This window comes from Haemaphysalis longicornis, unplaced genomic scaffold, assembly GCF_048455015.1.
Source record: "Haemaphysalis longicornis isolate Haplotype H1 unplaced genomic scaffold, Haemaphysalis longicornis Haplotype H1 scaffold_2, whole genome shotgun sequence".
NCBI lineage: Eukaryota > Metazoa > Arthropoda > Arachnida > Ixodida > Ixodidae > Haemaphysalis > Haemaphysalis longicornis.
In genome coordinates, this window is record NW_027526295.1 from 189,469,562 (window position 1) to 189,496,915 (window position 27,354).

At 48.4% G+C, this 27,354-nt stretch overlaps 1 protein-coding gene across 8 annotated transcripts in view; it reads left to right on the forward strand.

The window, feature by feature from the left end:
• The window catches only part of LOC144169668 (calcitonin gene-related peptide type 1 receptor-like), a 527,733-nt gene that overhangs the window by 333,825 nt on the left and 166,554 nt on the right, over nucleotides 1-27,354 (forward strand). For all 8 annotated transcript variants that reach the window (XR_013322493.1, XM_077698942.1, XM_077698941.1 and 5 more), the window contains one exon: nucleotides 25,187-25,227. The gene's annotated coding sequence lies outside the window, so the exon portion shown is untranslated. The remainder of the gene's footprint in view (nucleotides 1-25,186; nucleotides 25,228-27,354) is intronic.

The window sequence follows — 27,354 nt, forward strand, 5'->3', positions numbered from 1 at the left end:
CCCGTGCATTCTTTGAGACTAAAAGAGGTTAAGGAGAAAAAAAAAGTCAGTAAGGCATAACCTGGCTGTCTTACCTCCACTCCACGCTGTAGTGGTTTGTACATCCTGTGCGGCTGTACAGCAGCCGCCGTCCCTTGGAAGGTAGCTAATACAGCTGGTTCAGATAGTTGCAGTGCTGGGTACAGGGGAAGCGGCGGACAAAAGCACGATGGCAGACGAGGTGCTTCGAAAGCTCCCGCCTTCAGTGCCACACACCGAGGCTCCTCGGTGTTGCTTTGCAACCGTTTTCTTGCTCGCGTGGCGTTCTTTCCTTCCTTGACCTTGATTAAGATGAGAGGCTTCACACTCCAACACAACGACGTTGCTCAGCGAGCTCTTTCTTGTTTCCGTGGCATTCTTGCGCTCTGTGACTTCTATCGACATGTTTCGCGCTCGAAAAATGAGATTCCACAAGGTAGAGCACCAAGCGCTCTCGCTGTTCAGGAACAACGAGTGTTCCCCGTGAGTAATTTATGTACTTGTATACTCACCCAAGTGTGCATACGTACGTATATGTACTTGGCAATGATCACTGGAGGATTTTTTTTTTTCTTTTTTTTTCAAGTGTACGTTACGACCATATTCACTGGAGTGTTTTTTTTTTTTCAAGTATAGGTTACCCCCGTATTCACTTTGCTGTATCGTCGCTCTGCTACCTTGTACGGGTAAGAGGTGGGGCTAGCCAATCTGCGACAGAGCAGCTTTTTCTTTCCGCTTTCCACGCCACAACTGTTCTGTGTAAAGCACACTGTATTGTAGTGGCCTACTTCTCTTTGCGCTCTGTCCTTACCTTGCCATTCTTTTACTGTTTTCATCTTTGTTTCCCATTGTTCCCCTTCCCCACGGGTAGGATAGTAAACTTGATTGTAGAGTTTAACGCGCCGACACAACGCAGGCGATGAGGCGCGCCTTAGTGGAGGGATCGGGATTCATTTTGACCACTGCAGGGTATCTTTAACGTGCACCGAAATCTCATTCACACGGGCGATTTTGCTTTTCGCCTGCATCAGAAAAGCGGCCGCCGCGGCCGGGAATCGAACCCGTGACCTCATGCTCAGCAGCGCAACGCCTCTGCCACTGAGCCACCGCGACGGGTAGGATAGTAAGATAGGCTACAGTCGGGGTTACATTTCTGCCTTCCCTTTACCTTTATTCCTTCCTTCAAACTTCAGCTGCAAGCTCATCTTCGATTCTGACTGATATTGCAAGAAATTGATGCCACCAGACTGGAGCATTTAAATGCCGTCTGTAGTGATGTCAGTTCTTCAGAAATTCGTTTAGAAGAAGTAGTAGTTTAGTGGTGCGCGCAGTCAAAGTCGTATTCAGTGACGAGTGTCTGAAAAGTTTTGCTGTTCCTCTGGTCATGTATAAAACGTAGAGTTAGGTTGTTATGTTTCGTCTCTTTAGCGCTCACTTAAAGTATTTCCGTCCCACCGTACACGGAGCTGTAATAGAGCAAAAATATTCCGTCGCAAATACGCGAATAAGAAATGGTTCAAGAATAATAAGACCTTTCATACGTTTTATTGTTGGTGAACCCTTCGCAGGGGCTCTATTTTACTGCAAAAGGTAGCGTTGGGGTTGCTGGTAACAGGGCTTTGCTCTGAGTAGTACTGTGCCCTTGCGCAGGCGTTCCCTGATTTCCATAACTTTGTAATTCAAGATGGCACTGTGCGAGTTCTCCACAGGAGTTAGCAGTCCTGATTCGAGCGCTCCAACTTCGAGATTGGTCCTTTGCGCGCTATGGCGCGAGAGAGCAATTTTTTCTCATCTAAGAAGTCTTCCTGAATGCAGGAGCATCAGCTATAAATGCGGAGCCGATTCACTTGTATGGAGGGACAATTTGCATTGCACGAATTACCAGGTGAATTCGCACGGTCGGGCTACACTTCTTGTCGTCCCAATATTTTGGCTGTGTCGAAATCAAGCTTGTATGCGAAATCAAGACAGGAAAAAAGTGCGTGGGAAAGTGTAGAAGTACTTGGTTATGCGAACAGAAAATGGGAACAAAGTGAAAGTTCAATGACGTCCAGAGTTTACGCGTGCGTCGTCTATGTGCATTTCTCCGAGTGCAAGCGTATTTTGTTAAAGGTGTAGCCTCACTGTATTATTTTCTGCGGCCACAGACACGGCCGCTAATAATTTTAGAGCTGGAATGATTGCGTTAATGATTGCTTGATGAAGCGTCGTGGTCTCCTGAACAGGACCACATCTGTCGAGTGCACGCCAAGCACCCTTTCCTTCGCGTATACCATATATTTGTCGTAAAAGAGAACATCAATCAATCAGAGGACTTGCAGTGATCACAATTACAGTGGCTTTTCTGAAAATTTCGCCATGGTGGAATAACAAATTTGTGATGTTTGGCAAGAACTGTCCTTAATGGGACTAGAGTAGTAATAAACATGCAGGCACATCTATACGCAACGGCTCGAGAGCACTTCTTGCAGTCATTGAACAATGTGAGGGGCGACATCACCAGCCATCCTTTACGGATTGGCGGCTGCTGTAAGAACAAGACTCTGCGCGACTTTTATAACAGACCTACATTAAATTTGAAAGCGTGGGTCACTCTCTTCTAGCCACACGCCAACAAAATGGGAATACCAGGAACTCGAAGCGCCTATTTTTCTAACTTGAATACCGAAACTTCAGTTGAGCTCTAGCCATCCAACTTAGGCCCCATTTAAACTTAGGTTCGCGGTTTATTGCCTGAAACAAGCGCGGAGCGCAGGGACACGTCGTTGTGAAGGTAAAACACTCTACTGGGCTTAACAGGTAAGAGGATTTATCAGTTCCTATTGGACGGCATCTCTTGACATAAAGTCGGTGCACTGACTGTTCCATTCCGCCTGTTCCCCCACGTGCGTAACAAGATAATTTTGGCGGGTAATAGGATTCGCGAAGCCAGCAGATAAGTCGAAATCCCCCATTTTAATTTCAAGGTCTTCCGTAATGGGAGAACCCTTGCCAGACTGACAAAATTGTAGTGAGGTATGGGCTACCCAATCTTTCGAGAAAAAAAGAAGGCAAGGTTGCAAGTCGTCTTCCTCGTCCCCTCCAACCTTCCACTCGAAAAAGGAGCAGCCATAATGAGAATGAAGGTGCTTTTTTGGTATTAAGGAGTGTATAACATTCGGAAGCTGTCATGAGCTGCAGGGAAGCGCTGTCCTATTTCGCCGTGTTCGGCTGTAAAGGGGGTCAATGTTAAGGCCGGCGGGAGATTCCATCCGTGCCAGCGGTATTGCTGCGCTGTGTTTGACTCGTTACGGGGGTGTTTGCTGATGGAGGAGTGATGTACTCTGATGAGATTGGCGGAAATGTAGTTCCACTTTACTGGTTACGTGATCCAGCCTCTTATTACGGACGGCGCTGCTTCGTGCCGCCATCCGCTGCACGCGGAAAAGGCCCCTCGTCAGGAACACTGCCATTTCATTCCTGTCCGCACTAACATGGCGAGAGGAGTTAGACGTGAAATCGCTACCCGTTTTCTGGTGGGGGTCACTAGAATTTTTTGTATCGTAAACTGGATGCACCCACCGTGAGCTATGTATGGGGATCCTAATGTATACGATGAAAACAAAAAAATAGCCCTATAAGGGGATTTCATTCTGTATTGCTCAGTGATATGGTGAGCGATATTAGTAGCGGGATAGCGAAATCGTGGTTTCACTTCGCTGAAACTGAAAGTTACGACTCAAACCTTTTCCAGGTACAGTTGGGATCAATTTCAAGGTCATCGCAGGAGCGCCGACCACCCTAGAGTTCCTGTATACAGGGTGTTGCGACGATAATTGGAACACTTTAAAAACATTTTCCTGAGCGCACCGCTGCTGTGTTCGCACTCAAACTTGCCACGAAGGTCGCAATTTGTGGTCTATTTTGTTTGATACCGGGAGAAACGATGGTACTTACCTGTGTATTCTGAAAATAAATAAAAACCATTTTCGCTATGGGAAAATGGTGGCTGATTTGAACGTGCGAGCCAGCGCAAGTTTATGTTGGAACGACGGAACCACCTCCAGAGTGAAACGCACGTTTAGGATTCACGTAGTGAGCCAAATGGTGCAGCAGACGATCAGAAAACTCACCTAGAAATGAGCTAGCAGACGATCAGAAAACCCGGTTTTCGGGCTCGAACGTCCAAATCGCCACCATTTTCCCATAGGCGAAACTCGTTTTTATTTATTTTCAGGATAAACAGGTAAGTACCGTCGTTGTTCCCGGTGTCAAACAAAATAGACCACAAAATGCGACCTTCGTGTGAAGTTCGACCGCGAACAGAGTGGTTGTTCGCTCAGGAAAAATTTTCAAAGTGTTCCAATTACCGTCGCAACACACTGTATAGCTCCCCTAGGAGAGCTCTACGCGATATACAAGAACTCTAGACCAACCTAGATGACAGCGTCTTTCCGTGGCACTTTTTAACCTTGGCAAGAATGCGATTATGCTAGCCTCCCTCACCCCATGGCTGTTCCGTAAAATTCGCTCTCCCGGTTCAGTAAACTGCGAGAGCCACATTAGCTTATGTTTTTTTTTAGCCATTTTTGGAGCACGCATTCGTGCTTTTCCCTTACGCTGTTGCCGGTTTTGATAACGCCAGTCGGTCATGGCGTGCCGGAAGCAAATTATTTTACCCACTATCGCCATACCAGAAAAAAAAAATTGGCCGCGTATCTTCTCCTTTCGTTGAAAATGTCGACGAAAGACGATAGTCTTCGTCGACATTTCGGCTTCGGTAAAAAACATGAGAGCAATTACACTCTGTGAAGGTGGAATACTACCACGAAAGCTAAATAAAAGTCGCGCGCATGGTTAAAATGTAAACGTATGTAGTTTTCGCATAATTTGGAAGTGCGAATAGTAACAGTAATAGTAATTATGGCTTTGGCATCCTGTAATAAAACTTGCGATGACTAGAATGTAGTTCTTGCAAGGAAACATGGGACTGTACGTTTCGCTCCCGTAGAAGAAGCCCACGTATTGGCAGCACGCGGAAATACCCTAACGTTCGCAGCCTAACTGTGAACTAACTAACAATGACAACTAAATGAAGCTGGTTTTAGTGATAGAGTCGTCGTAAAATTGAAGCTGGTTCAATTGATGCAGTCCTCGCAGCAGTCAGTGTTTATGTAATTGTTTTGGAGGAAAAGTCGGGTAAAACCAGAGTTACAGCCATCTTCTGCTGAGAGAGAGAGAGAGAGAGAGAGAGAGACTGTAATCACAGTTGAAGTGAGCATATTTGTGGTTGGAATCTTCAGTCCAAGACTCCGTTGGTGCGACCGGCTGTCTTCGCACTTTCCACTAGCAAATGCTGCGTTTCAGGGCAGGAGCTGGACAGCATACTCTCCCACTGCTCGTGTGAGGGGTTGGGGATGGGGGAAGGCCAGGGTTTAGTTGGCATTCCCAGACAAAATGGTAGAGTGTGCCTGGGGCTTGGCGATAAGTACATAGAGAATTATCGAGAGTAGAATGGATGGCGTGTAGTCTTGTTGGGTGTGGGTAAGTATTTGTTTGCAGTTGTCTCAGGATGACTTCAATGTTCTATCGTGGCCTGATCGGTGACTGGTGGATAGAGTTGTCTCGCTAGTCGGTAATATTGGGTGATGTCGGCGTATGTGAGGAGCGGTTGCCATGTTCGCTCCAACTCTTCTTGCTGTGCCCGGTGGGCGAGTTCTCGGGCCCGGACGTGTGCCGTCTGGTTGCCGCGAAGAGCAAAGGCGGCCGGGGTCCAAATGATTGTGACCTGCTTCTGTGGTGGTCGTTGAAGGAGAACCCGAAGCGCTTGTCTTCTGCTTAGTATTCGCGATAAAGTTGGCATTGCCGCAAGGCGTTGTTGCCGACCGATATTTCTTGACGGACATACAAATGCTCCTAATCCTATTCGCTGTAAAAAAAGTGGAGGGAGGGGGTTAGCCCGTCTGCGCAAACGAATGTGATTTTCCTCCGCATCTAAACCTTCACCCTGTACCCCCGCCGCGGTAGCTCAACGGATAGGGCTTTGCGCCGGTCAAAATTCTGACTATAGTTCGCAGCTTTTAGTCTCGTATTTGTATTTGTCTGTCTGTCTGTCTGTCTGTCTGTCTGTCTGTGTGTGTGTTGTACGCCTGTTTGCTTGTTTGTTTGTTTGTTTGTTTGTTTGTTTGTTTGTTTGTTTGTTTGTTTGTTTGTTTGTTTGTTTGTTTGTTTGTTTGTTTGTTTGTTTGTTTGTTTGTTTGTTTGTTTGTTTGTTTGTTTGTTTGTTTGTTTGTTTGTTTGTTTGTTTGTTTGTTTGTTTGTTTGTTTGTTTGTTTGTTTGTTTGTTTGTTGTGAAACGTGCCACAGCTTTCGCTGAGGCGGCAGTGCCTTCTGCCTCTTGTGACTTCGCACCGGGCCCCACAACCGGGGGCCCCACCACCGGCAAGAGATCCGGTGTGTACTTGCGTTCACCGACGCGGCTTGCACGACGTCTGATGGAGGCAACTTTCACTGCCCTCTGTGGTGGCCGCCTCCCACTCTCGGCGTGCCTCACGAGAATTGATGTTCGATGCCAGCCCCGCATTTTGGGCAAAACGAAAAGCAGGGTTTTGATTCATTGCTAACAGAGAGTGCGTCATATGCAAGCAACAGGGAGGAGACGAAAACTGAAGGGGGGGAAGTTAAATTATTACGTTAACTTTGCCCGCACTAAAAGAGGACACAACAAAAAGTGGATCCAAGACCAGTGCAGACACGAAGACTGTATTGGCCTTCGTGCCACTTTTTTATGGTACCACCGTTTAGTGCACGCAAAGTAACGTCATTAATCTTAACCAACTACCCCCGGTTTCCGTGTTACTGAAGTAGATTAGGCACAACTACAGGCACCCAGCACCACGAAATGTCTTCCTCGAACATACATAAAGCATAATATAGTAGTTGACATGCAAGGTAAAAGCACTGCGAAAAAATAAAGCACTTATATTACCAGGTCGATACCAGTCAAAGTACCTCGATAAATTCGCCGGGCGCATAAAATGCGCCGGCCCGGGACACCATAATTCAGGTTTTCTATTTGAAGATGGCCAACCTGAATTATGAAAATCGTTTCGCAGATACGACCGCAAGGCCATGAATACCAAACGTACACAACCGCGATTTTAAAAACTTGACGGTGGTCATTCTGCATCTACACCAGGGATGATAGGTTGTAGGTTTGTGCGCAGCCTTGATAGAACGAAATGAAGAGTCTTGAGCGGGCAAAGCGGGCACCATTTTTTAAGTGCTGAGCACTTTATGGGCTCGCCTTGTCGTCGTAGCTCGCTAACGGTCGATGTCGAGCGACTGCCGGAATCAGGCGGCGCAGCCAGATAACGGACCCAAATAGCGCCTGGTGTACCGTCGTCAGGGAGTCACGCCGAGGCTTGGAAAGCCACGCGGTTTGAATAGTCATAACCGCTCGAACCTCGTGAACCGCTGGCACTTGTGATACATCTCCCCGTTGTTTAGCGCAAGGAAAACTGCAGGTATACATTTCAAGCAAAATTTGTGTGTATAACCGGCAGCCCCCGCGTTAATTTAGTTAGGAACGCTCATTGGGTTGGTTTTTACGATAGTAAGCGAAAAAAAGTGGCCGCGCAAGAAAACAATATGCGCGTTCGAAATGCCGCAGAAACGCTTCAGCCGCGCAAGAAAAAAATTTCGCGCTCGAAATAACGCAAAACAGCTCCAGCATACGAAATCAAAGCAAGCACAAAAATTGGCCGCGTATCTGCTTCTTTCGTTGCAAATGTCGACAAAAGACGATAGTCATTGCCGACATTTGCCAAGTAAATGCCTCCCTTCGCTTTCCCGCTTACCTCTCATGCTGTTCCTCTTCCGTCGCGCTCCTCTCAAGGTAAACTCGTTAAAGTTTTGGTCAAGTCGATTTAAATTTACCGCGTTCCACTCCTCCAGGCCGGGTGCATCGATGCCAGCGCTGTCGTACGGCGGAGACGCGCGTGGATTGAGACGCCCTACTTCAACGTTTGTAGAACCGCGTTTCCCTACTCCACGTGCGTTGCAAAGAGAACGTGGAACCTAAATAGTGGAACCTTTCGTAACTGCTGCCGTTTGATTTCTTAAAATGGCGCAAGAAGCTATAGTGGCGCGGGCGACAGCAGGCGACGGCGGAGCGAATTTTTTTTCTGCAGTGGATGTAGTATTTCATTTCGCAAAAATCAAGCATCTATGATTTTTTTATAAAAGAACACTGCAAATATCACTTGTGTATTATTTTGTTGTCTTATATTTGCGTAATGTCTTGTTCTTGTTCAAAATGTTGACAAGCATGAACATTACCCCGGACATAGTCGGGCATTTAACTGTGAATATATAAGAATATTGCGCAGGCCTTGTTTTACTTTGGCCGGGTGGCGCTTTAACCTTCACCATGCGTGACATTGAGGGCGCGATATGAACATCTGAGTCCTCTCGCGCTGCTAGTCGTGCCCAGTTTCTAGGCCGGCCAGTTTCAGACCCATCCGTGTTACGGTACGTCAAATCAGGCTCCCTTGACGGACCAGGATTGGCTCAAGTGCCAGAGGTTATGTTGCCGGACGGCTCAAAAAGTGCTAATAGCGACGACATTTGTGAGGTGTTCACGGCACATTTTTCTCGCCTCCTCACCTCAGAGAATACGTTGCGGGATGAATTCTTTGAGGAACGCCTAGCGTCTTTTTGTGGAGCGCTGCCCCAGGTACCCCATGGCATGGCGAGCAGGCTTTGTGCGCCGGTCTCGCAAGAGGAGCTGCACGATTGTGTCACACGCCTAAACGGCGCATCAGCAGCGGTCCCTGACGGCATCCCTGCAAGGTTCTACAAGACCTTTTTTTCCGTTGTTGGGGGCGCGCTTCTCGCCATGGTGAATGGCTTTCTTCTTCATGGAGAACGGCCGGAATCCTTTCGCGAGGGTCGTATCGTACTGATAGCGAAGCCAGGAGGGAGCCCTTCAGACCCAGGTGCCTACAGGCCTATCACGCTCCTCAACACTGATTATAAGATTGTTGCGTCCATTTTAGCCCGCCGCATGAGCCATGTACTCCCGTGCATACTAAGCTTCGCGCAAACGTGCAGCGTGCCGGGCCGGTCAACTTTTTCATCCTTAGCCCTGACCCGCGACCTATTGGACTTCGCATCGAGAACCGGCATTTCCGGTTGTTTCATATCGGTCGATCAGGCGAAAGCTTTCGATAGAGTGGAGCACCGGTACATGCTCGGTGTCTTAGGTCTCTACGGTTTCCCGTCGGAGTATATATCTTGCCTTCGGCTAGTTTACTCGAACGTGACCGCCCGGCTACTTGTTAATGGCCGCCTCAGTGAGCGCTTCCCAGTTACGCGGGGGATCCGGCAGGGTTGTCCCTGGTCCCCCTCGCTCTTTGCCCTATGCTTGGACCCCCTTCTGCGACGCGTGGCAGCGTGTCCTTCCATCCGCGGCTTCCCGCTGCCCGGTCAAGGTCAGATTAAGGTCTCTGCATATGCGGACGATGTGTCCCTTTTTCTCCGGGATGAGGACAGCTACCGAGCGTTTACACGGCTTTTTTTGGAGTATGGTGAGCTGTCTGGATCCCGGCTGAATAAGGGCAAAAGCAGAGCGCTACGATTTGGGTCGCTTGCCAGTGACCTTGCTGGAGACGTACAGTGGGTGAGGAAAGTCCGGGTGCTAGGTGTAGTCTTCCATGGCTCTGGAGAAGTTGCTCGTGAGACGTGGAAGGGTTTGTTAGACACGGCTGACAAACGTATAAACATAGCGTCGACTTTCAAGCTGTCTCTCTCTGAGAGGAGCTATATCATTAAGTCGTGCGTGTCAGCGGCGTTCTTTTACGTGGCGAGGGTAGCTCGACCACCTCGTGATATAACTCGTCGGCTGGCCACAAAATTCGGGTCATTTTTCTGGGCTAGCAAGACTGAGTCAGTTGCGCGCGCTTTGCTGCGTCTGCCCCGCAGCATGGGGGGTTTTAGCTTGCCATGCCTGAACACGATGTCAAGTGTTCTAGCGTTACGCGGTGTGTGGGAACTAGTAGATGATGATGAGTACCCGGGGCAGGCTCTGCTTCGCTACTTCTTGGGTACTGCTCGCTTGTTGTTTTATGATGAGCCCATTACCGGACCTACAGCCGTGCAGCCGCCAGCTTTCTATAGTTACGTTGCTAAAACACTTAGAGGCTTTCAGTCGGCCAACCCAGATTTGGATATTAGAGCCTCATCTGCGACTGATATATTGGAGAAATTGGCTATTGGGCAACTGAATTATCGGCAAAAAGAGAAGTCTCGCGGGGCCCGCTGGCAACAGTTAACGTCAGCGGTGCTTCCTGCAGACGTTCGTGATTTCGGGTGGCTGCGGGGCTGGAGGGCCCTGCCGACGTGTGACCGCCTTGCAGCATTTGGTGTGGTTCGCTCTGCCCGGTGCCCGGAATGCGGACGCACTGAGACGCTGGAGCATGTTCTTTTTGAGTGTCGTGTGGCCGCCACATTTTGGGTTTTACGAAGCAGAATGTTTGAGCTTAGGCTGGGAGCCCACACGAAATCGAAAGACCAATTTGTCAGCTTTCTGCTGTGTGTGGGTGCCTTTGTTGTGTGGTGCCAGCGAGGTGTAGCCGCCTTGCAGGCACGACCACAGCGTGCCATGTATCCCCTGTTGTGGCGTGTTCGAAAAATGGCCATAGAGCATCTGTAGCATGAGCTGGTGGCGCTGGGTGAAGAATCTTCTCTCATGCGTTGGTCTACTCGCTTCATCAAGGTTGCCAATAACACCGTGCAATGGTGTGTCGTGCCTTATTAATAAGGTGAAACTTGCGTGCTGAAAGGAGTTGTATGTTTGAGGCCAAGGCGCAGTTTAGGCAGCCTGGCTGCGCATGCATCTCTGTACGGACATAGAACGGATGTGTGTGAACTGCTGTGGTTTTTATGTTCACTCCCACGCGTGAACTATGGTGTCTGAGTCTCGTGCCTCGGACATTATTGTAAAGGACCTTCGGTGTGGTGTACTAGTTGTTTTGTGACCTTCCGTGATCTTCACTTCCTTTTCCTCTGTGGCACATTACGTAAAATCTGTCGACCCGTGTAGTAGCTAACTACAGCGGGTCCTAGCTGTAACCTGTGTTTAATAAATTCTCTTTATGGACAGACAGACAGACAGACAGACAGACAGACAGACAGACAGACAGACAGACAGACAGACAGACAGACAGACAGACAGACAGACAGACAGACAGACAGACAGACCAAAATTTCTGGGTTTAAGTAGCCCAAGAAAGACTATCGTTTTTAAAAGAACAGAACTGCCGCTGGCGCAGTTTCAGGCAGGAGGCGCGCGAGCACGGTGAAGGCTGGAATTCCTGTATATGGCTCCCCTAGGGGAGCAGAGTTGCGAATCCATCCGCCATCTTGAGTTCCAGGTCGTGCGGGAAAGCCACCCGTCTCGCATGTAGGAGCTGCCGCCGGGCCGCCGCGCCAGCGGCAGCGGCGAGGAGCGGCCGGACAAAAGCTAGAATTAATCGAAAGGTATCGGATTCCTTGAGGCCTCGCTTTTTGGTGGCAAGTCGTCTGATCATGTGTATTATTTGATTGGTGCTGTGTTTGAGGAGCTGCAAGGATACGTCACTCTTGGTGTTGGCCTGGAGGTGTAGGACCAGGATTTCGATGCTGGGGCTTGGAGTAATGCCGTCAGGGAGCATTTGCATGTTTTCCTTGATGTGACGTTTGCCGTGAGCGCGGACGACAAGGAGCTCTGATATTTTAGGTAAACACTGGAGGCCACAGGCTTTCGGTGAAGCACGTCGCGCTGAGTCGTAACAGTGGGTAGCGAGGCCCGTCCCCGCGAACAGCGTACATGTAGGGGTAACAAGGGGGATTGGACAAGCCTCTCAGTCACCGTAACCGAAAAAGAGAGAGAGGAAGAGATAACCTTAATTTTAACAGGAAACGCGCTAAATGGAATGGGGGAAGCGGGAAAGACACAGACCGACAGATAACTTTAATGAGGTCCAAAAAATCCGTGGCAGTCTTAGTGACTGCGTCCTGCGGACGGGGGCCGCTCTTGCACAGGGGACGTAAGTCCTGGTTCCTCCGCTCTCTCGCAAGCAATCTGGACAGCCCGGAGTTGTCACGTACTCTTCACTTTGTAGGGCTTCTTCCCATTTTTCTTCTGTAATAAAGTCACCGCGCGGTAACGCAGGGCAATGCCAGAGGAGAAGGTGGCGTGTTTGTGGCCAGAGACATCTTGAATAAGGGAAAGATGATGATTATGGTTATGATGATGTTGAGGAGGAGGAGGAGGAGGGTTCCATGCCACTGGACACACGCCACTTCGGTCATTACGTCACTACCACGCATAGAATGAACGCGCCACCTTCCACGTGAGTCTTCTCCAATTTTCATACTGCATCTGTAAAACATGGCGGCGCACACAGACCCAGCATATCCGTTACACAGGTCAACACTACAGAGCGAAAAACATGATCCGTAAATTAAGGGCCCGTTTGGGCACACGTCTCCCGCTTCGGGAGCCGGTTTGACTACAAATAGTGGGCGAGGTTCAATTTGAAGCGGCAACGGCCGGGTTACATTCTCGGCGCGGTGGTGCTGGCGGCGGCTTTCGGGCGTCTTTACACCCATTCGCGCTGGTGTTGGTTCTCCGCAATGATCTGATAACGGCGCTACGGCCACTCTCAGCTGACTGCGCAACTTGGGAAAGACGCATCGGTGGTGGCGAGGGGAATAACCATTGTGATAACCGTCGTGAAAGAGGGGTCGGCGGTGGCGAGGAGGAGCCTCAGAGTGGCGCCTTGTAAATCTGCTTCACCGGAATGAAAACTGGGAAGGGGGGAGGGGGATGAGACATATACTGCTTTGCAGTAAAAAGACCGGAGATGCCGAGCGGAACGCGTTCCGCTCCCCGCTAGCAGGCGACGCTCGCTTTCCTAGCGCAACTCGCAACCGCAGCGCCGCGGTGGCGAGAGTCGCGGCCGGCCACCTTCTCTCCACGGCCGCGGCGGTGAGATACGGAACTGAAGCTAAAGCGTGGCAAACTGTTCGCATGGTGACGCAGTGAAACATCCCCCTCGCGAGGGGCACGATCAAATGCAGAGCATTTCCGGGGGCGCACGACGTTAAGTAGTTTGCGTTACGTTAATGTTGTTGCACTTGTGGCAACTGCTGACGAGAGAGCGCTCGTCAGCAGTAAAGTCAAGGATATAAGGCGCGTTCGTAGCCTCCCATTCTGTGTCGGCTTTGTGGCGCAGTGGGTAGAGCATCATATACATTGCCTTCCGCCCGCAGGGTCGAGGGATCGAAACCAGGCGCCGGATAGTATTTTTTTTTTATATATAGTGTAGGGGGAGGGGTGCGGACTACGACTACAAACGTCGACGCGGGTGACATCGTGAGTTACTGAAATGCTCTCAATTTAAAAGCTGGCGCACGATAGTCGGCTGCTTATCAGCTGAGCGGCCTCCGCTGCCGCCGCTTCCGCAACCGCCGATGCTCAGTTGAGCAGAACTGACTGAATACGGGTCTTGTGCGCAGCACTGAAGGCGGGCTTTCCTGTCGAACTGGAACCCGCGGCACGCGGCAATCAGACGCGCAACTCTTGCGCTACGCGGTATGCAAAAACTCCAGCGAAGGCTGAATTGCATATTCATCAAAAGGGGAGTGAAACAGGGCGGCGAAGAGCGTGATAGGTGGTATCAGTGAGCGGATAACGACACCACCACCCATTTTGGAGAATCACTGCTCTGCAGTTCCGACACAGCTTTCACATTGAGTGGAACGGCTTTAATTTCTTTTATGGAAACAATCTGCAAGAAGTGAGAGTGAACGGAGTTGCCGAAAAGGCATGTCGGCGTTCCTTACCCGATCTTTACCAACTTATGCAAAAAAATTGGACGATGTTTTTACATTCCAGAAATCTTTCAATTTCGATTTTTCAGTTTCAATTTTTGCCATCCTTGGTACCCTTCCAACGTCTAATAACCCCGTTTACTTGTCGCGTAAATAAAATCAATGCTATCGGTAAGGCTCTTTCGCTCGCTTCGGCTGACGGCAAGCATAACCCTTGCATCATTTCCATGCTGTCGACGCTGACACTTTACCTTAATTAATGATGTACCTGCAAAACTGTTACGCGCGCTGTCACGCTTGCCTTCACTCGTCGCCAATTTTAAACTGTCTTGCCATGTCCCTCGTGACGAGACCACGCACGCACCTTGTGGAAACGACTGTGTATGGCGCTTGGGTCACAGCTGCGCTTGTCTCCAACATCAAAGCTCTGGGGGAAATAAAGTTTGCACCTTCATTCTTGCTGGATGCCCCACGAGGACGGAATAATTGAGTTACAAAAACTTATTTCACCATCCGGACTACCACCGTAACAAGCCCTCGTTTCCTTTGTGCACGCATGGATCTGTTTATGGACGCATCGAAATACTACGCTCACATCAGGCGCCACTGGCTTGTACTCTCAAGTTTAAAGTTAAGCGTTCCTGTTCCCAATGAAAAGTTCAGTTAGAACCTCGAAATACTGCTCAAACGTAACTCCCGTATTATCCGGGCGAGAATCCCGATCACGCCGATCACGTTCCGAGACGGCGCGGAGTGACTTTCCATTGGACTACGAAGACAGTTGAGAGAGGGGCCAAAATGGGCGCGCTTTCAATATGCGATTGCTGCGTTAATACTGATTGCATCTGCATCATTCCGACGGGAGTGGGCCAGCCATTCGGACTATGACAAGCGTTCCACAGCGTTGGTGGAGGGCGCTTCGGGACCCATTTAGCGTCAATATATATATATATATATATATATATATATATATATATATATATATACATATCAAGGTTGCAGTCGTCATTGCCAGTGCTATTCGGCTTTTTTTTTTTTTTTTTTTTTTTTTCGAAATATATAATAGGGCCGAATGACGTGTGCTTGTCACGTTTCTTTGATTCATTGATAAATAAGCGAAAATATAAGTCGAGAAAAAATCCGCCGTTTTCCGGGAGCGGGACTCGAACCCACATCTCCGCATAACCGGTGCGGTGCGTTAACCAATTACGCTATCCCCACAGCGGCTTCTCTCTCGACTTTAAAGCGGGGGTTTATATTTACAAGAGCTCTGAGGCCGGTCAACTAGCGCCGCCCCTCGACTACCGCGGGAGACGTAGAACGTCTTCTTTCCCAGCGGCCGCCACGTAGAACGTGGTCGGAGGTCGGGGTTAGCAATTGGCATATCCGAACTGCTGGAGCCAGTGCCTCGTAATGCATGTAGCAGAACAGAGAGATACGGGACGAGGGACTCGGTAAAGATACATATCAAGGTTGCAGTCGTCATTGCCAGTGCTATTCGGCTTTTTTTTTTTTTTTTTTTTTTTTTTTTTCGAAATATATAATAGGGCCGAATGACGTGTGCTTGTCACGTTTCTTTGATTCATTGATAAATAAGCGAAAATATAAGTCGAGAAAAAATCCGCCGTTTTCCGGGAGCGGGACTCGAACCCACATCTCCGCATAACCGGTGCGGTGCGTTAACCAATTACGCTATCCCCACAGCGGCTTCTCTCTCGACTTTAAAGCGGGGGTTTATATTTACAAGAGCTCTGAGGCCGGTCAACTAGCGCCGCCCCTCGACTACCGCGGGAGACGTAGAACGTCTTCTTTCCCAGCGGCCGCCACGTAGAACGTGGTCGGAGGTCGGGGTTAGCAATTGGCATATCCGAACTGCTGGAGCCAGTGCCTCGTAATGCATGTAGCAGAACAGAGAGATACGGGACGAGGGACTCGGTAAAGATACATATCAAGGTTGCAGTCGTCATTGCCAGTGCTATTCGGCTTTTTTTTTTTTTTTTTCGAAATATATAATAGGGCCGAATGACGTGTGCTTGTCACGTTTCTTTGATTCATTGATAAATAAGCGAAAATATAAGTCGAGAAAAAATCCGCCGTTTTCCGGGAGCGGGACTCGAACCCACATCTCCGCATAACCGGTGCGGTGCGTTAACCAATTACGCTATCCCCACAGCGGCTTCTCTCTCGACTTTAAAGCGGGGGTTTATATTTACAAGAGCTCTGAGGCCGGTCAACTAGCGCCGCCCCTCGACTACCGCGGGAGACGTAGAACGTCTTCTTTCCCAGCGGCCGCCACGTAGAACGTGGTCGGAGGTCGGGGTTAGCAATTGGCATATCCGAACTGCTAGAGCCAGTGCCTCGTAATGCATGTAGCAGAACAGAGAGATACGGGACGAGGGACTCGGTAAAGATACATATCAAGGTTGCAGTCGTCATTGCCAGTGCTATTCGGCTTTTTTTTTTTTTTTTTTTTTTTTTTTTTTTTTTTTTCGAAATATATAATAGGGCCGAATGACGTGTGCTTGTCACGTTTCTTTGATTCATTGATAAATAAGCGAAAATATAAGTCGAGAAAAAATCCGCCGTTTTCCGGGAGCGGGACTCGAACCCACATCTCCGCATAACCGGTGCGGTGCGTTAACCAATTACGCTATCCCCACAGCGGCTTCTCTCTCGACTTTAAAGCGGGGGTTTATATTTACAAGAGCTCTGAGGCCGGTCAACTAGCGCCGCCCCTCGACTACCGCGGGAGACGTAGAACGTCTTCTTTCCCAGCGGCCGCCACGTAGAACGTGGTCGGAGGTCGGGGTTAGCAATTGGCATATCCGAACTGCTGGAGCCAGTGCCTCGTAATGCATGTAGCAGAACAGAGAGATACGGGACGAGGGACTCGGTAAAGATACATATCAAGGTTGCAGTCGTCATTGCCAGTGCTATTCGGCTTTTTTTTTTTTTTTTTTTTTTTTCGAAATATATAATAGGGCCGAATGACGTGTGCTTGTCACGTTTCTTTGATTCATTGATAAATAAGCGAAAATATAAGTCGAGAAAAAATCCGCCGTTTTCCGGGAGCGGGACTCGAACCCACATCTCCGCATAACCGGTGCGGTGCGTTAACCAATTACGCTATCCCCACAGCGGCTTCTCTCTCGACTTTAAAGCGGGGGTTTATATTTACAAGAGCTCTGAGGCCGGTCAACTAGCGCCGCCCCTCGACTACCGCGGGAGACGTAGAACGTCTTCTTTCCCAGCGGCCGCCACGTAGAACGTGGTCGGAGGTCGGGGTTAGCAATTGGCATATCCGAACTGCTGGAGCCAGTGCCTCGTAATGCATGTAGCAGAACAGAGAGATACGGGACGAGGGACTCGGTAAAGATACATATCAAGGTTGCAGTCGTCATTGCCAGTGCTATTCGGCTTTTTTTTTTTTTTTTTTTTTTTTCGAAATATATAATAGGGCCGAATGACGTGTGCTTGTCACGTTTCTTTGATTCATTGATAAATAAGCGAAAATATAAGTCGAGAAAAAATCCGCCGTTTTCCGGGAGCGGGACTCGAACCCACATCTCCGCATAACCGGTGCGGTGCGTTAACCAATTACGCTATCCCCACAGCGGCTTCTCTCTCGACTTTAAAGCGGGGGTTTATATTTACAAGAGCTCTGAGGCCGGTCAACTAGCGCCGCCCCTCGACTACCGCGGGAGACGTAGAACGTCTTCTTTCCCAGCGGCCGCCACGTAGAACGTGGTCGGAGGTCGGGGTTAGCAATTGGCATATCCGAACTGCTGGAGCCAGTGCCTCGTAATGCATGTAGCAGAACAGAGAGATACGGGACGAGGGACTCGGTAAAGATACATATCAAGGTTGCAGTCGTCATTGCCAGTGCTATTCGGCTTTTTTTTTTTTTTTTTTTTTTTCGAAATATATAATAGGGCCGAATGACGTGTGCTTGTCACGTTTCTTTGATTCATTGATAAATAAGCGAAAATATAAGTCGAGAAAAAATCCGCCGTTTTCCGGGAGCGGGACTCGAACCCACATCTCCGCATAACCGGTGCGGTGCGTTAACCAATTACGCTATCCCCACAGCGGCTTCTCTCTCGACTTTAAAGCGGGGGTTTATATTTACAAGAGCTCTGAGGCCGGTCAACTAGCGCCGCCCCTCGACTACCGCGGGAGACGTAGAACGTCTTCTTTCCCAGCGGCCGCCACGTAGAACGTGGTCGGAGGTCGGGGTTAGCAATTGGCATATCCGAACTGCTGGAGCCAGTGCCTCGTAATGCATGTAGCAGAACAGAGAGATACGGGACGAGGGACTCGGTAAAGATACATATCAAGGTTGCAGTCGTCATTGCCAGTGCTATTCGGCTTTTTTTTTTTTTTTTTTTTTTTTCGAAATATATAATAGGGCCGAATGACGTGTGCTTGTCACGTTTCTTTGATTCATTGATAAATAAGCGAAAATATAAGTCGAGAAAAAATCCGCCGTTTTCCGGGAGCGGGACTCGAACCCACATCTCCGCATAACCGGTGCGGTGCGTTAACCAATTACGCTATCCCCACAGCGGCTTCTCTCTCGACTTTAAAGCGGGGGTTTATATTTACAAGAGCTCTGAGGCCGGTCAACTAGCGCCGCCCCTCGACTACCGCGGGAGACGTAGAACGTCTTCTTTCCCAGCGGCCGCCACGTAGAACGTGGTCGGAGGTCGGGGTTAGCAATTGGCATATCCGAACTGCTGGAGCCAGTGCCTCGTAATGCATGTAGCAGAACAGAGAGATACGGGACGAGGGACTCGGTAAAGATACATATCAAGGTTGCAGTCGTCATTGCCAGTGCTATTCGGCTTTTTTTTTTTTTTTTTTTTTTTTTTTTTCGAAATATATAATAGGGCCGAATGACGTGTGCTTGTCACGTTTCTTTGATTCATTGATAAATAAGCGAAAATATAAGTCGAGAAAAAATCCGCCGTTTTCCGGGAGCGGGACTCGAACCCACATCTCCGCATAACCGGTGCGGTGCGTTAACCAATTACGCTATCCCCACAGCGGCTTCTCTCTCGACTTTAAAGCGGGGGTTTATATTTACAAGAGCTCTGAGGCCGGTCAACTAGCGCCGCCCCTCGACTACCGCGGGAGACGTAGAACGTCTTCTTTCCCAGCGGCCGCCACGTAGAACGTGGTCGGAGGTCGGGGTTAGCAATTGGCATATCCGAACTGCTGGAGCCAGTGCCTCGTAATGCATGTAGCAGAACAGAGAGATACGGGACGAGGGACTCGGTAAAGATACATATCAAGGTTGCAGTCGTCATTGCCAGTGCTATTCGGCTTTTTTTTTTTTTTTTTTTTTTTTTTTTTTTTTCGAAATATATAATAGGGCCGAATGACGTGTGCTTGTCACGTTTCTTTGATTCATTGATAAATAAGCGAAAATATAAGTCGAGAAAAAATCCGCCGTTTTCCGGGAGCGGGACTCGAACCCACATCTCCGCATAACCGGTGCGGTGCGTTAACCAATTACGCTATCCCCACAGCGGCTTCTCTCTCGACTTTAAAGCGGGGGTTTATATTTACAAGAGCTCTGAGGCCGGTCAACTAGCGCCGCCCCTCGACTACCGCGGGAGACGTAGAACGTCTTCTTTCCCAGCGGCCGCCACGTAGAACGTGGTCGGAGGTCGGGGTTAGCAATTGGCATATCCGAACTGCTGGAGCCAGTGCCTCGTAATGCATGTAGCAGAACAGAGAGATACGGGACGAGGGACTCGGTAAAGATACATATCAAGGTTGCAGTCGTCATTGCCAGTGCTATTCGGCTTTTTTTTTTTTTTTTTTTTTTTTTTTTTTTTTTTTTTTCGAAATATATAATAGGGCCGAATGACGTGTGCTTGTCACGTTTCTTTGATTCATTGATAAATAAGCGAAAATATAAGTCGAGAAAAAATCCGCCGTTTTCCGGGAGCGGGACTCGAACCCACATCTCCGCATAACCGGTGCGGTGCGTTAACCAATTACGCTATCCCCACAGCGGCTTCTCTCTCGACTTTAATTAACTTATATTTTCGCTTATTTATCAATGAATCAAAGAAACGTGACAAGCACACGTCATTCGGCCCTATTATATATTTCGAAAAAAAAAAAAAAAAAAAAAAAAAAAAAAAAAGCCGAATAGCACTGGCAATGACGACTGCAACCTTGATATGTATCTTTACCGAGTCCCTCGTCCCGTATCTCTCTGTTCTGCTACATGCATTACGAGGCACTGGCTCCAGCAGTTCGGATATGCCAATTGCTAACCCCGACCTCCGACCACGTTCTACGTGGCGGCCGCTGGGAAAGAAGACGTTCTACGTCTCCCGCGGTAGTCGAGGGGCGGCGCTAGTTGACCGGCCTCAGAGCTCTTGTAAATATAAACCCCCGCTTTAAAGTCGAGAGAGAAGCCGCTGTGGGGATAGCGTAATTGGTTAACGCACCGCACCGGTTATGCGGAGATGTGGGTTCGAGTCCCGCTCCCGGAAAACGGCGGATTTTTTCTCGACTTATATTTTCGCTTATTTATCAATGAATCAAAGAAACGTGACAAGCACACGTCATTCGGCCCTATTATATATTTCGAAAAAAAAAAAAAAAAAGCCGAATAGCACTGGCAATGACGACTGCAACCTTGATATGTATCTTTACCGAGTCCCTCGTCCCGTATCTCTCTGTTCTGCTACATGCATTACGAGGCACTGGCTCCAGCAGTTCGGATATGCCAATTGCTAACCCCGACCTCCGACCACGTTCTACGTGGCGGCCGCTGGGAAAGAAGACGTTCTACGTCTCCCGCGGTAGTCGAGGGGCGGCGCTAGTTGACCGGCCTCAGAGCTCTTGTAAATATAAACCCCCGCTTTAAAGTCGAGAGAGAAGCCGCTGTGGGGATAGCGTAATTGGTTAACGCACCGCACCGGTTATGCGGAGATGTGGGTTCGAGTCCCGCTCCCGGAAAACGGCGGATTTTTTCTCGACTTATATTTTCGCTTATTTATCAATGAATCAAAGAAACGTGACAAGCACACGTCATTCGGCCCTATTATATATTTCGAAAAAAAAAAAAAAAAAAAAAAAAAAAAAAAAAAAAAAAAAGCCGAATAGCACTGGCAATGACGACTGCAACCTTGATATGTATCTTTACCGAGTCCCTCGTCCCGTATCTCTCTGTTCTGCTACATGCATTACGAGGCACTGGCTCCAGCAGTTCGGATATGCCAATTGCTAACCCCGACCTCCGACCACGTTCTACGTGGCGGCCGCTGGGAAAGAAGACGTTCTACGTCTCCCGCGGTAGTCGAGGGGCGGCGCTAGTTGACCGGCCTCAGAGCTCTTGTAAATATAAACCCCCGCTTTAAAGTCGAGAGAGAAGCCGCTGTGGGGATAGCGTAATTGGTTAACGCACCGCACCGGTTATGCGGAGATGTGGGTTCGAGTCCCGCTCCCGGAAAACGGCGGATTTTTTCTCGACTTATATTTTCGCTTATTTATCAATGAATCAAAGAAACGTGACAAGCACACGTCATTCGGCCCTATTATATATTTCGAAAAAAAAAAAAAAAAAAAAAAAAAAAAGCCGAATAGCACTGGCAATGACGACTGCAACCTTGATATGTATCTTTACCGAGTCCCTCGTCCCGTATCTCTCTGTTCTGCTACATGCATTACGAGGCACTGGCTCCAGCAGTTCGGATATGCCAATTGCTAACCCCGACCTCCGACCACGTTCTACGTGGCGGCCGCTGGGAAAGAAGACGTTCTACGTCTCCCGCGGTAGTCGAGGGGCGGCGCTAGTTGACCGGCCTCAGAGCTCTTGTAAATATAAACCCCCGCTTTAAAGTCGAGAGAGAAGCCGCTGTGGGGATAGCGTAATTGGTTAACGCACCGCACCGGTTATGCGGAGATGTGGGTTCGAGTCCCGCTCCCGGAAAACGGCGGATTTTTTCTCGACTTATATTTTCGCTTATTTATCAATGAATCAAAGAAACGTGACAAGCACACGTCATTCGGCCCTATTATATATTTCGAAAAAAAAAAAAAAAAAAAAAAAAAAAAAAAAAAAAAAAGCCGAATAGCACTGGCAATGACGACTGCAACCTTGATATGTATCTTTACCGAGTCCCTCGTCCCGTATCTCTCTGTTCTGCTATATATATATATATATATATATATATATATATATATATATATATATATATATATATATATACTTTAAGCTGGGGAAGAAACTAGTGTGAAGTTCGAACGACTAACCGTTTGGGAGAAAAAGAAAAGCAGGAATATACAAGATGACACCTCTTCGCGCAAGACATAGTATTTACCAGCGGTATTTCTTTTCATGCGTGCGGTTACATTTTCCACCACGCCTCGTTTCCTTTTCTGTCTCTAGAACACTCAGTGTTGTCAAGTGCCAGCTCACCCGGCTCGCTGCATATGTGCGGTATATTTAGGCTTTGCGAAGATGAGAAAGTACACGACCGTACAGCTCGTGTCCATGCGCAGATCCAACCCGGGCTGCCAGCATCTGTGGGGGTTTAAGAGCATGCGCGGTTAGCAGGTCTTGCGTTTGTGTGCCGGGCGAGCTCGTTAACGAGGTTCACACGCTTTGTGTATGTTTTTTTTTTCTGGTCGTGCTGTACCGTATATATTATTACTTTATTCCTCCACCAACCCGACTCTATTCCTAGCTTGACGGCTTCCGCAGTCATCGCCCGTACATAAACAAAAGCGCAATCTCCCCCTCCCCTTACTTTTGGCATCTCAAATCCTCCCGCCGCAACACCTAACCTTACTGGCTTGCAACAGAACGGCTCAGAAGATCAAATGCTACTACTATATGAGAAAGCGGTAGCTCTTTTGAGAAATTATCGTTGCAGCTACTCTCAATAGCGCTTTAATAGTAGCATACCACACGAACAACTAAACTTAGAATATATCTAATTATGCCGAGTTATTGGTGTTTGCTTTCACATGATGCAAACGAAGCATTTAATTGGTGTAAACGCTAATATTACATGCAGGCATATCCCCAGCGGCTGTGTCTTCGACACTCTGATGCATTGTCAACGCCAATGTCCAACGACATGCGATTAGGTAATTTGTTATGTGTTTGTTTGTTAACTGAGGCTAACTGAAGCTAAGCTCAAATCCATGCATGTCACGCCATCCGAGGGGTACGTTTTCTATCACGAAACCAGATGGGAGTGAACGGGGGGGGGGGGGGGAGTTCGTTGGGAAGGCGTTTGTTCTCTAGACGAAGCTAGGAGGCGTGCCGATTCACTGGATCACATCTCCAGCTCCAGAATAAATGGGAAGCGCTCAAGTAGATAAACCGCCTGTCCAAATTCAAGGCAGCAGGAGTAGGCTGCCGCTATACTCGTGATGGCGGCTCGCCTGCGGTGGCGAGAAAGGCAGTCGGTGTCGTCTTCACGAATTTGCAATTCTGGCCTCGCATTTGGTTGTCTTCGTACAGGTCATTCGTCGTGTTGAATGAACTGTATTTCATTTCGAGATTTCGATATTGCGAAAATGTTTTACTTCTTTGGTTATTTCTTTAGCGCAGTCGCATTTCTAGGGAACACCAGAGTTTCGGGAGGGGAGGGGGGGCGGAGTAACGTGTCCTTCACTGCAAATTAAAAGTGCGTACCAATTTATTTATGCCAAACGCCATGACTTTGGGCAAATGAATGCGAGAAGATTGGTCAAAGTTAAGGGTCGGGCTGCTAAACTAAAAGCGTACTTGCATGAGCATTCCTTATAGCCAGGTCATTTACTTCACACGCCTTAACAAGTTCTCTATAAGCCCTAAACATACGGTGCCTGCTGTCAGCAACATATTTAGGAGACGGGGCGTAGTCCCGTCTTCTCGTTGTCTTACAATATGAGGCTGCATAAAAAATTTACGTAGCTGTAGCCTCTGCGTCAAGATATATATATATATATATATATATATATATATATATATATATATATATATATATATATATATATATATATATATATATATATATATATATATATATATATATATATATATATATATATATATATATATATATATATATATATATATATATATATATATGAGAGTACTGGTACTGCCTGAGCGGGTGCTTGTTACAAACGACGTCCACATCAAATGCCGGCGCACCATCCAAGTTTATGACGAAACAGGAACATGTGCACGCAGTAATTAAATTACAGCACCTGGGTTCTCGTCGTCCTTCCTTTCCTGGTATTTTTTTCACCCTATGCTTCAAGAAGCTTTTGCTGTTGAATTTAAGCGCATGAATTCGTTTGTGTTCATTGTGAAGCAACGCCACACACATACAGCGGTTGATGCTGAATAACTGCTGCCAAAAAACGAAAACGCGAGAACAAACGCTGGTGTCAGAACAAATACGAATGAAAACATTGCTACTGTTATACTCGGTTACAACTCAAGAACGGCACCACCTCATGTAGTGTATCACTCCGCCAAAGCGCCGGACCCGTGACGTCAGTGCGCGCGCGTTTTGAAAGGGGTTTGCTATGAATGCGTGACATCGTCTGCCTTGTCTCACGCAGTTTGTTTGTCGTCACTGGAGTCATTTATAAGCATATTAAGCCCAAAAAATCACGGGAACGGCTCACGCCATGTTCAAAATATTCCCAGTAACGCCCTACTTGCGCCGCGCGGAGAAACATCAGGCTACGGTGATAAGGCACAGCGGCAACTTTCGGTGCCGTTCTTAAGTTGTCACCGAGTATAGTGTTTATGTGCTCAGTAGTAAAGCACGGTTACCGGTGCTGTCCGTACTGATGCACCCCTCCACGCGCTAAAAATAGAAACCGCGAGGAAGAAAGAAAGAAAGAAAGAAAGAAAGAAAGAAATAAAGAAAGAAAGAAAGAAAGAAGTAAAAGGAAAAACACTCTTATCTGAGCGCATCAGCGTCACCTACAAAACCGCGGAGCAGATGAACTGTAGCTGAAAGCCTGAAACACAAGCGTTTCTGTGTCAGCTTGGGATCATGCTTTTATACCATTTATACGTTCCTATGCCGAAATCGTGAGGATCTGCCTCTGGTTGAGTGAGTGAGTGAGTGAGTGAGTGAGTGAGTGAGTGAGTGAGTGAGTGAGTGAGTGAGTGAGTGAGTGAGTGAGTGAGTGAGTGAGTGAGTGAGTGAGTGAGTGAGTGAGTGAGTGAGTGAGATCGACGTAAGTTATTGTTCGATTTCATACCAAGTACGAGGTATTTCACAATGATGGCTCATTTTACAACATTCAACCCATGTTCTCTGTCTTGCAGATTCACAAAGACAAAGCCAAGCTCAGCGGTTCCATAAAGCGGTAAGTCCTCTCCGCTGCTCTACGGTGATAATAATGTAAAGTAGGTTATATCAACGGCATACAATTATTGTTTCAGTGCTTTAAATGGCACTTGCTTCCTAGGGAGGCGCAAGTTACTGAATAAAATACTTTTTCACCCATAAATGTGTTTGCAAAGGGGCTTCTATACTCCCCATATTTTTCCCGATTTATAAATGTGATTCATAGTTGAGTAGCCTTTCTCAAGTCCGGCCTGTTCTCTAGGTTTTTCGATATCCACCCTGCCACTTATGCAGTTAACTAATATTTTTCTCAACAAGTTTTATGCGACAGGGAGTGGCTTCATGGCTCTGTAATTCTTGAGATCGTAATGTATATCACCCGTCTTGTGAATTAGAATCATGTTAGCATATTCCCAGGACGGCTGTACGTTTAATGTGTCAAGGCACTCTGATAATGATGTCGGTGGCTTTCTTAGCACTATTTCGCCGTCACGTACGGCTCAGGCCTTTTCATTTCATCTAATGACCCTTAAAAACCCGAAGGCCTAAATAAGGAGAGCTTCGTCAACGCCTGTATCACGTACAATATCACCTTGAATAAAAATAAAACAATATGCAAGAAAAACTTACACATGTGTAAAGGAAGAATAAGAAAGTAGACAGTTTCAGGGCAAATTATAACCGCGAGTACGTAAGAAAGAAAAGACAGCGCCATGACATGGGTATAACACATTGAACAGCGGCCGTAGTGGCTCAGTGGCTAAGGCGTTATGCTGCTGAGCACGAGAACGCGGGTTAGATTCCATGCCGCGGCGGCCGCTTTTCTGATAGAGGCGAAAAGCAAAAACGCCCGTGGGTAGGATATTTTGGCGCATGTTAAAGATCCCCAGGTGGTCAAATTAAACCCGGAACCCTTCATACGGTTGATTGATTGTACGGTTTAACCGCTGACGCAACACGGGTGATGAGGCGCGCTGTAGCGGAGGGCTCCGGATTAATTTTGACCCCCTGGGGATCGTTAACGTGCGCGGAAATTTCGAACACATGGACGTTTTTGCTTTTCGCATCCTTCAGAAAAGCGGCCGCCGCGGCCGGGAATCGAACCTGCGTCCTCGTGCTCCGCAGCGCAACGCCTCAGCCACTGAGCCACCGCGGCGGTTGGGTGCCCTTCATACGGTGCGCCTCATCACCTGCGTTGCGTCGACGCGTTACATTAAGAACACATTGAACGTAGGTATAATCATTAGAGTTTTGGCCCTCCGTATGCTCTGTCTGTTTCGTGGTTACCGTGTTGACCGGGACCCGTCTGGGCGCTTCCGCATTCGTTTCGGTGAAGGGGGATTAGTTCCGCGGCCGGCCCTCGCCATGTCCGCGCATTCGTTACGGTGGGGTGCGCCCACCTCGCCGTGCCTGCGCGCGCAGGCGCAGTCGGGTCCCGGTCAACACGGTAACCACGAAACACACGGAGCATACGGAGTGCTAAAACTCTCTAGTATTAGGCAGTCTTAGCATATCGTTACCGTGTTTACGTTACCGTTTACCGTGTTTGCGGGAGTAGACTGCGCAGCGCGAGAGTTACCGCGAACGGTAACTTACCGGCACAGGCTTCACCGTCGCCAGCGCTTCCGGTAACACGGGAAACGGTAACGCAAACACGGTAACGATATGCTAAAACTGCCTATTGACTGAGTGAGCGGGGTTACGTGGGAACGACAGCAGTTTGTTTTTCGCGAAAAGCTTTACGTTATAGGGTAATGCATTCCACATGGTTATCGCGTGTGGAAAAAACTGAGCTCTTCATGGATCGCGTGCGACTGTTGATATGTACGATTGGGTGTCTGTGGCTCAAGCACGAGGATGTTCGCGTTAGTGTTACTAGTAAAGCACTCCGGCCACTACGAACGTATTGGTACCAGCCAAGACCACGCCCGGTCTACCATTTGCCAAAATCGCCACTGAAGCCTCAGCCACGCTGACGGCCGCGGCTAGGCCTACCACCGCCTAGCCGGGCTGCCGTCACCTCCGCGCCGGGGTACCGGACGTCGACTCGCCAACCACTCTCCACCATGCAAGCAGAGCAGCATCCAGCCGCTCAACCAACCACGCCTTTCACCATTCAAGAAATTGAAGCCGCGATACACGGCCT